Source organism: Centropristis striata, chromosome 14, assembly GCF_030273125.1.
Source record: "Centropristis striata isolate RG_2023a ecotype Rhode Island chromosome 14, C.striata_1.0, whole genome shotgun sequence".
NCBI classification, from domain to species: Eukaryota; Metazoa; Chordata; class Actinopteri; order Perciformes; family Serranidae; genus Centropristis; species Centropristis striata.
Genome location: NC_081530.1, coordinates 11,422,229 through 11,432,719, shown reverse-complemented (window position 1 = coordinate 11,432,719; position 10,491 = coordinate 11,422,229).

Sequence of the window (10,491 nt, the reverse complement as noted above, 5' to 3'; positions counted from 1 at the left end):
CTGAACAACTAATTGCAATTTCCTGCATTTCAGAACATCTCAAGAGTCTCACAATGGTAAAAGCACAGCAACCTAAATTAGTAGGTACAAATATGTGTCATTGAGTGTTGACTCAGCCGGGGTGAGAGAGGCAGATGAATGACAGCCACGACAAATGTTATAATTCACAGGTATTATATTCCTTTTTATTGTGACATTTCCTTAAAGCATACGAGACAGTTGAAAACACCATTCAACCCTGACAAATCGTACAGACATGTTCCCTTTAAATAAAGGCGTAGCAGTAAAAATACAATATTGATTTTTTAAATGGGTCCTTATGGCAGCTACTACAAATTAAAATGAAAACCCTGCAATCACACCATATAAATCAGTAATGTAGCATTTACACACCTCTCTGACAGTGTCAACAAATACTGAAAGCAATTAGAAGCAAGGAGAGATTATTGCAGCACTGTTGCATTGGATAGTAGAAGAATTAACATGTGTATCAAATAAAATATGTAATTATTGGCCAGGATTCAATGAATTGCTCATTTTGACTTGCAGTCTCAAAGAGAGTCAGAGTGGGCATTTGGATTAAGCTGCAGAGGAGTGATAAAGGTTGCAGCACAGGACAATAAATGTGTAAAGAGAACTGTATACAGGTGATGGTGTGTCAGTCGGGTTTTCAACCAGGGGCAACCTCCAGGTCTGAGAAGTGAAACAAAAGGGAAAGTGCCTTAACCCTTAATAGGGCACTCATTGAAATACTTGCCACTTCCAAATTTCAACCCTAGAGAATATTGGAGGATATTACATACTGCCACAATGTGTAAAAAAACATACGAAAATAATATTTTGAGAAAAAAGTTTACGAGATTAAAGTGGCAAGTGATTTATGAGATTTAAAGTGGTGAATCTGGGAAAAAAAAGTTGCTTTTTCCCCTATTTTTTCTGGTAAATCTAAGACTTTTTTCGCGCAGATTTGCCACTTTAATCTAGTAAATTTGATTTTTTTTTTCTCGAAATATTACCTAAAGTTACCAAATATAGTTATTTGCCTGATAAAGGGTTAAACCTGCAGTCTATCTCATTTAGAGAAAAATAGCTACCATGCTTTTTACCACATTTTTTTCCCATTCTTGTGACCCAATGCCCCTTTCTCAGTGCATTTTCACTTCATAAAAGTTCATTGGAATATTTTGATCGGACCAAAAAATGTTTTGGTCCGAGTGCGTTTACGCATCTAACTGCTGTGGATGGATTACCATTGAAGTTAATGGAGAGCCCGGTGCATCTCACATAGATGCTAAAATGTCGCTTTTACATGAACAATTATAAAATAAATAAAAGAATTAGATATAGAAAATCTTTCCTGCCACATGACATCATACTGTACAATAACAGCTAAAAGTCTGGTCATAACATACAGTTGCTATGCACTTTATGTGTTTTTTATGCACACTGTTCACTGCACCTTATTTGTTTCACGACACCTATATTTTTATACGGTATATTTATATTTTATTCTGCAGTCAGTACTCCTTCTTTAGATATTTTTATTGCATTTTATTGCTTGAATATGCCTAGGTTCTTCTTTTTATTTAATTGTGTTGATATTGTCTCTGTGTGTAATGCTGCTGCTACACTGTAATTTCCCAGCTTAATATGGATAAATAAAGTATATCCATCCATCCATCCATCCATCCATCTATAAAGGCCCTGTCAGAGCATGGGTATCTGACAAGTTGGGAGGGAGGCTGGGAGAATTTGACATAGTGGCCAAACCGTGGTAAACTTCAGGCCTCTCGCCTGATGCCATGGGGTCTAAAGAGACTTTTCTTCTTGCTATAGACCTTTGTGTATATTTAGACTTTTGTCTATAGCCAGTGCAAAACCCACTAATGGTTATTTTCCAAGGCATAATAAACTTTCATTTATGTAAGCAAGCCCAGACCGGGCGGTTGGAGAAGCTGCAGAAGAACATTTGTGGCTTCATGAGCAACTTTAACATGGCCATCCATCCAACACCCATGAACAGGTCAGGCATGGCCCCACCAGCCTGATATTTTCACTAAAGTCTAGCTGAATTTTAAAACATTTTATAGACAACTGCTTACCTTAATGAGTCTTTAATTTAATATCTTTTTATATAAGCGGTGTTGAACTATCCGATATTATAAGAACCTGCTCTGCATGACACTAGTGGACTCAGGGTGGCCTTCCATTGGAGAAAATGGGATGCAGTGCAGAAAAAAAAAGACAAAACATGGTGAAGGGATCTTGAATTGGGAATGCTACTGTCAAACTAAATCAGAGTCATTTTCAAGTTTATTTTATTTACACTGTAAAAAAAAAAACCTGTTGTTTTTACAGTAAAAAAACAGCAGCTGTGGTTGCCAGAACTTTACCGTAATAAATACGGTGCAACTTTTTCTAATATTACGATAAAATGATATTAGCACTGTTGATTTCCCATTTAAGATTGGCATTATATTCCATATTTTACTACTATTTAAAAAAAAACACTGTTTTGGCCGATATATACATTTGTGGTGTTTCATTGTTACTGAAACCCATTAACCCATTTATCATTTTATGGTCTTTTACTGTCATGGTTTAGCCGTTTTTCACGGTAAAATCTACAGACATTTTTTTACAGTGTAGCTTTTGCTGCATTATTTATAGTGGTCTTAAGAATACCAGCTTGACCAAAGCAGCTTTTTAGAATCATTTATTTTAGACTTTATGATTATCTGTAATATCCTTTAACAAATATAGCATCGCAAAGAAAAGCACATAAATTGCATCACTATTTTTCAAAAAAGCTGCTACAAATGAATTTTTTGGATGCAACGATCTTGGGGGGAGGCTGTTTTGTGTGCGACAATGTGTCATTGTCCAAAAGATAATGCTCTCAAAATGTATGTGTGTGGCAGCAAACAGCAGTGTGTTGCAGTAATGGCAGGGGGCAAGAATAGAGCATAGCTGCAAGCTGTCACTCTCTCTCTGACTTAAAGAGGCAGCGCGCTAACTCTGCATACACACACACCCAGTTACACACCAGCTATTATACCCAACCAGCCAGTCTGGAGGAAATGAAGCATCATTGTCATACGTGAGCACACACACACACACACACACACACACACACACATACAAACACACATCCCAGTCTCGAGTGTTCTCCTTTGTTGAGGAGGGTAACAAAAGACAGTAGGACAATGAGAGGAGGAGATGGCTGCCTCTGAGGGAGGCAATGAATGAAAGAAGTAGAGATGGAGGACGGAGAAAGAGAACAGAGGTGGTGTTGTTGTGATGGAAAGGTGAAGGCAGTCAGGGAAATGAGGGACTGGATGAGCAAGTGTTTATTTGTATGGCATTTAACCACTGGCCGTATGTCATTGTTATTGTGTAGCTGGTAGTGTGGGGAATATTAGTGTGCAGCACAAGAATACGGTATGCATTAGGTCACTTGCATGCAAGCAGCAGAAGGCTCTTCAGTAACCTTGTCTTTTTTATCTAGGAATGGGGGCTTTTGCATAAACAGCATTTGTGAAAAGCCAGGGACAGGATTGCCTTATTTCTTGGATTTGTCGAAGCCCAAGGTTGTTAACGTGTCCTTGTTCTGGCCAGATCCTGTGATTTGTCCTTCAGTTTTAAATCCCAGCCTCTCCGCTCAGATCGCCTCAACATTCACATCACACTTACACCTTCTCCTCGCCATGCACACACAGCTGTGCACGTCTGTAAACAGACATACATCCAGATACAGCTCCCCACCCACACACCCTCCAGAGCTGAGAAGGGCTGCAGATGCCTGATACCTCACCAGGCTCTAAGAGAGACCCAGTGGCAGGAGAGTGGCCGAATGCATGTGCAAGGATGGGGGTGGGATTAGAGCTATTTAAAGCTGTATGCGTCTGTCTCTCCCGGCTCAAGCACCAGATACGTTCTCCCCCTCTTTCTCTCTTTTTCCACAGAAGCATCCCATGCACCACTGTGGCTTGGTAAAGCAGGCATGCAGGCCTCTGTCCCTGGGCTCAATCCACTTATGTAACATCGTCATTGGTGGAGAAGAAGCACCATCTGGCCCTGGGGCTACTGTACTCACTGTACTCGGTGTGTGTGCATGTTTGTACGTGCCTTTGTGAGTTTGTGTAACAGAGAGGAGAGGGTATTACTGCTTATCATCTGTTTTCTCAGCTATTAAAATAATGCAGTCCCATTTTAATAATAATAATAATAAACATGATTCTATAAGTGTAGCATGAATTGTGATATTTCAAAAAGATAAGTAAATTGTGTTTAGAAGAGAGCACATTTGCCATAAAACACAGGTCATTTTGCATAAACTGTGGGTGATGAATGTGTTGTAATCGGTTTGTCTATCTGCCTTCTTATCAGCCTTTGGGCATCTCATTCCTATTCACAATATAGTACCAAATGCTATTGCTACTGGGGAAGCCAGGTCACCTGGGGGAGATAAGTGATCAGTGGAGAGAAGTGTGGGGAGCCTCAGGGCTCCATCCTTGGCCCACACTGGCCCACTTTTCTATTTACATGGTTCTCCTAGGACTGGCCATTCTTAGACACTGTCCCAGGCTTTATTCTTATGCTTATGATGCCCCACTGTGTCTTAAGATTGACCATCTAGAAGAAGAAGAAGAAGAAGAAGAAGAAGATTACTTTATTATTCCCACAATGGGGAAATTCAACCTCTGCATTTAACCCATCCCTTTTTACACACAAGTGAACACACCATGCAAGGAGCAGTGGGCAGCACATTACTGCGCAATGGTTTCTGACATCCAGAACATTTTTTTTATTGTCCTTTTTCAATTTTAAAAAAACAACCTTTCTAAAGGTTTATTCTCATAATTGTTTCCATTCGGACCAACAAGTCCAATAAGTTGTCTGTCCATGCCCTCCAGAACAAGACACATAAGGGTTCTGATCTGACTATAGATAGGGCAGCAGTGTTTGTCTATATATCCCAAAAGCTTTTCAAAAAATAAATGTTTTATGATCTGACTTCACTAAGGTTAAGGCACAAAAACGACTTGCTTTGGGGAGAGCCATGTCATCTGGGGAAGATAAGTTATGTAGTGTGGGATGCCACAGGCTTCCACCCTTGGCCCATATTTCTTTTCTATTTACATGTTCCTTTTATAGACACTTTTGCAGACTCCACTCTTATACGGATGATACACAGTTTCTGACATCCATAGCTGGGTCTTTTGGGTGTCTCAATATTTTGAATATTTTATTTTCAGCAGTTAACATCCCCAAACAATTGTCCCAGTTTCCATTAATGATTAACAAGTCTGATACATCACTTGTTTATGCCCTCTGGAACAAGACACCCAAGGGTTTTATGAGCTGATGTCCCTATATATTTTTAATTTTCTGTGTCTGCTGAAACCATTTCATGAGTAAACATTTTCAGATCTGACATCACTATGTTTAATGTTCAGTTCAGTCAGACAACTCACGTTATGCAGTGTATGTTTATTGCCACAGCGGAACATATTAGATTCTGCTTCTAGGCTCCGACCTCATCACTCCTCAGGTAGTTACATGAGATATTGAGATTGCAGCAGCAGCATGGGCAGACAGAGGGAGAGCTGAGGGTTACTGTCATTTTAAATAGACCGCCAGAATGGATACAGGGTGTGTTTTGGTAGAGGATGTATGAGGAGTGGGGCATGTCATGTGTATGGCAGCACAGCTCGAGTTGCCTGCCTGAACAAGCTCCGGGCTTCGCTCCATTTAGGTTAAGGCACAAAAACGAATTATTTTGTGAAAGATGGTTTGGGTTAGAACTACTTGATTATAGTTAGGAAACCTTAGTAGTCATGGTGTTGGTAATGACCACTTGGTTAAGGTTAGGGACAACCCAGGCTATGGTTAAGAGAAAACCAAGGTTTGCTGTTGTTAGGTAACAGGGACTCCATCGCGGTCACTCATATTAAAGTTTTATTGATTTATCCATCAGTCCCAACCTCCTCTTTCTGTGGTCTTTTCCTTTGCTCTTAACAGACAAGTGTCATACATTCATACTAACTATGGCCACAAAGCAAAAGGGCTTAAACTTTTAGGTAATTTGCCGAAATGTCATGTGTCTTTTTTTAATACTAGTGCAGTGCCCATAGGAAGTATGTATTCGTAAGTGGGAGATTAAGTAGATTTTTCAAATATAACCAAATGAGGTTGTGTGTGAAAGTGGGATGTATAATGAGGTGTAATACTCTTGCGTAGTGTTAATATACAAAGTGTATATTGGGTAATACATGGATGTACATTGAGATATGAAGAGACACAAAAAGTTAGTTATTTTAAGAAAAAGAAACTTAATCATTCAACATGGTTAGACATACAGACACAGATATAGGAGGGAATGAGTTTACATGCAGCACAAACAGATGTGAATAACAGAATTTGCACATGACATGCAGAACACTACAACGTCTGCAACTCCATAAAACACTTACTTTTCATAAGGTACCACACCATCCAGGACATACACATTGAACATTGATATTCGCTGGAAACTATTGGAATATTATTGGAAAATCGAACCTTGTAGCACACTTTAAACCTGGGTGGAAGGGTGGAAATCCAGAGTGAGCTGTGTTACTGACCAGGCGTAGGCCTATCACACAATGGGGCGGAGCTCCCCTCAAAGGGGGCGGAGCTCCCCTAAAAGGCGTCCGATCAGAAACAGTGCAATGCTGCAACATGTCCTACGTAAATAATGATATTTTGAAAAATGAATTCAAAAATCTCCAAAATCGAGGATGCATACCTTCATGCCATGCACAAACCACATATAACATAACATAACATAACGGTCAGAGAGATATGCCCTAGACACACACACACACACACACACACACACAGATGCTTCTTGCTTTTATAGAAAGATTTAAAAAATAAGCATTTAATTAATTGTATCTATTATTATCATTATAAATATAATTATTATTATTATAATGAAGAAAATGATTTATCTTTTTCATCACACCACTGTTTTTATATCATTTTATTTTTGTTAGCTTGTGAAATTCTTCTCACTAAATCGTGAACACTTTCTTCCAAATGTCAGAGAGTGACACCAGCACATTAATGCAGCACACTCATACTTTACCTTGACCTTCACAAACAGATCAAGAAACCAATCTCTCCTAGTCTAGTGTGGAGGCAAGTAAAGGCTACTCGCCTGCTTAGTGTTGCTCTTTTTTTTTCTTTTCCAATAATGTCCAAAATGTACATTGAGAATGACTCAGATAGTAAAAGCTTGTTTTACACTATGGAGCTGGGCCAACACAATGATTAAAAGTATTCTGGCAGGCTGATGTGTTGTATTGAAGTAAACATAGAAGCATGAGTAGATAACATCTACTGAACTGAGACACTGTTATCTTCTGTTGGGTCTCAGTCAAACCGCAAACCACGTTTGAACAGCAGCAAACACCCACTCACTGGCATTAATCTCTTGTCTCTCAACATCATAACTTTAGTGTAGCTGAAATAGTTGTCCTTAAGTCGAGGGGAAACTTTTTTCATATCCTTGAATAACTCAAAATGATGCCTTGTTCAGAGCCTCTTACTCCATACTTTTTGATGTTGGGAAAGTTTAGGGCCAGTGGATGGACCATGTCCTGCTTAGTTGCCACTGGGCTGCAGTGAGGGATCCCAGCAACAACTGAGAATATCCACCATTGCCACCCAAAATGGGATTTAAAAATATTCTCCCTCTAGACATCTAGGTTGCAGTGGCAGAGCAGCTTTCCAATGACTGGTCACAGTGCTAGCTTGTATTTAGAACATGGGTCGGCAACCTTTACTAAGAGAAGAGCCATTGTCGGCCAAAATGCGAGAAAATCTGTCAGAATGGAGACTCAGACGTGTGGACTCCACGCTGACTCAAATTTGCGTACACGAGCAGACGTGAGATCTGATCCTCCACTCACGTCCACATTGGTAAATGCCGAGGCTTGAGTAGAAATGATCGTACAACCAAATTGAAGTGAACGCCACACTCACTTTCTGCCGTACACACGTTTGATGAATGATGGCAATTGGCTTTCCAGAAACCTATGAGTGATGTCACAGAGACAATATCCAGGGTTCGTACGGGTGCTTAAAATCCTTGAAAATGCTTGAATTTAAATGTTGTATTTTCAAGGTTTAAAAAGTGCTTAGATTTTGGATAAAGTGCTTGTAAATGCTTGAAATTCTGACTGTATTTCTATTGCAATCTGACTATATCCATCTATAGACTATAGATAATCACATGTTCAATGTAAAAAATAATGAGTAGCCTATCTGAAATGAAGAGCGTTCCTCCTAAAAGTGTAATACCATCGCTGTTGGTATGGTTAAGTGAAATCTCCCCCTTTTAGTATGTAAGTACTCATCTAAAACATGCAATTTACAACAGGTGTAAGATACTGGAAAAGCTTGAAAATTTACCTTGAAAGTCCTTGAAAAATGCTTGAATTTGACCACTGCTAAAGTGGACGAGCCTTGGATTTAGAATAAAGACTCTAATAACCCTAACAATCTATGTGTCACTACCACTGATTATATTAGTGAAATACTTACATTACTGGAAAAACTACTTAATCAAGCATCTCTCCATTGGCCTTCAGAGCACCCAGAGTGTTGAAGTCCCAAGACATTGAGGGGCTGATTAAATAATTTCACGGTCGCAGGGTGTATTTATTTTAAATGATGTTTTATTGATAAACAATGTAGCCTAAACATGTTTTGGTTTGTCACCATTAAAAAACAAAACACGTCATCAGCTCCAGGCATCGATACAATAGTCTAATCATTTCTCTGACTCAGACGTGTGGACTTCACGCTGACTCAAATTTGCGTACACGAGCTGAGAGTAAACTGAGATCTGATCGTATCCTCCGCTCACGTCCACATTGATAAATGCCGAGGCTTGGGTAAAAATGATCGTACGACCAAAGTGAAGTGTACGACCACGCTCACTTTCTGCCGTACGCTCATTTGATGAATGATGGCAATTGGCTCTTCAGAAACCTGTAACCCTTATTTCTTGTCGGGGAAGTCTTCTCCAGTCTATCGGGCTGATGGGTGATGAGAGGGCTACAAGATAGCTCCACACTTATTTCTGAATCTTCTTTAATAACCAACATCGGCACGGCAGCATACAGCATTCCACTTAACGGCTCACAGCACAAGAGAAACCCCGTGAAACTGCATCCACTTGACTACCCCTCACATACAATTGTCCCCCAAAAAAAGGGCAGGTAGGAACTAATAAACTCTGGGCAAGGGGACAAGTAATGTCAACTTAAATATAACACATGAAAATGAATACATAAATTATAGTGAAAGTGTCATAAATAATAATGAAATAATTATTGTATATAATAGCAACTTAAATAATTGAAATAACCCAAAACATATTTTTTCCATTAAGTAAGGTTACAAACCTATGAGTGATGTCACAGAGACAATATCCATATTTTATACAGTCACATTGTGCTATTTGGACACTGGTCACATTGTTTATCACCCAGTTCAGAATGTACAAATGCTTATCATGTGTGTGTTTGCATGTTTGTAGTTACCTTGGATTGGTGTGTAAGATTTTTTTTCCCCTTTTCTTTCTTTTCTCCTTATTGTTGTATAGATTTATGAGGATCTTAAACTCTAAGCTATATTTATACAGGGTTTATTTTTATTTTTTTATTTTTTTCTCAGGGTAAATGTATATTGTAATTGTTTGTAATTTGATTCTATTTTGTAGATGGGGTAATTTTATATTGGATTTTTATATTATTGTGATTTTGAGTGTAGTTGTAAAAGCCCAACTAGGGACAGGAGTTGAAAATTAGCTGAAGCTATGACTCTGTGCAGCACATCCGATGCATGTCCCGTATCTATGTTAACTGCATTGTCCCTATCAAATTAAAAAATAATAATACTAATAATGTGTGTGGCTATCAATAACTTGCTAGTATTTTCATATTTTATGATTTTGTAGCTGTGAAACAATCAACCAATTACAGCTTTGTGGAGTACTGTCTTTTTTTAAGGATATTGTTTATATTTGGACCTGCACTTATATAGCGCTTTTCTAGTCGCTTTACGACCACTCAAATCACTTTACACTACAGACTGCGCTCATTCACCCTTTCACACACACATTCATACTGGTGGCAGAGGCTACCCTAAACGGTCCCACCTGCCACCATTGGGAATTCAGCGTCGGGAGCAATTTGGGGTTCAGTATCCAGTATCTGCGACGGTCAGGGATTGAACCACCAACCCTCCGGTTGGGGACCAACCAACTCTACCAACTGAGCCACTCTATTCATTCCCTTGTCACACCAGCAGTTACTTGAGTTTGTCGTCTGCCTATCACCTGATGTCGTCATGTGTCCACCCAGCTGCTATTTCTTCACAGCCAGCCACAGTGTGCTAACTATAAAGGCCAGTTATAAGTCACTGTCCACCAGATTG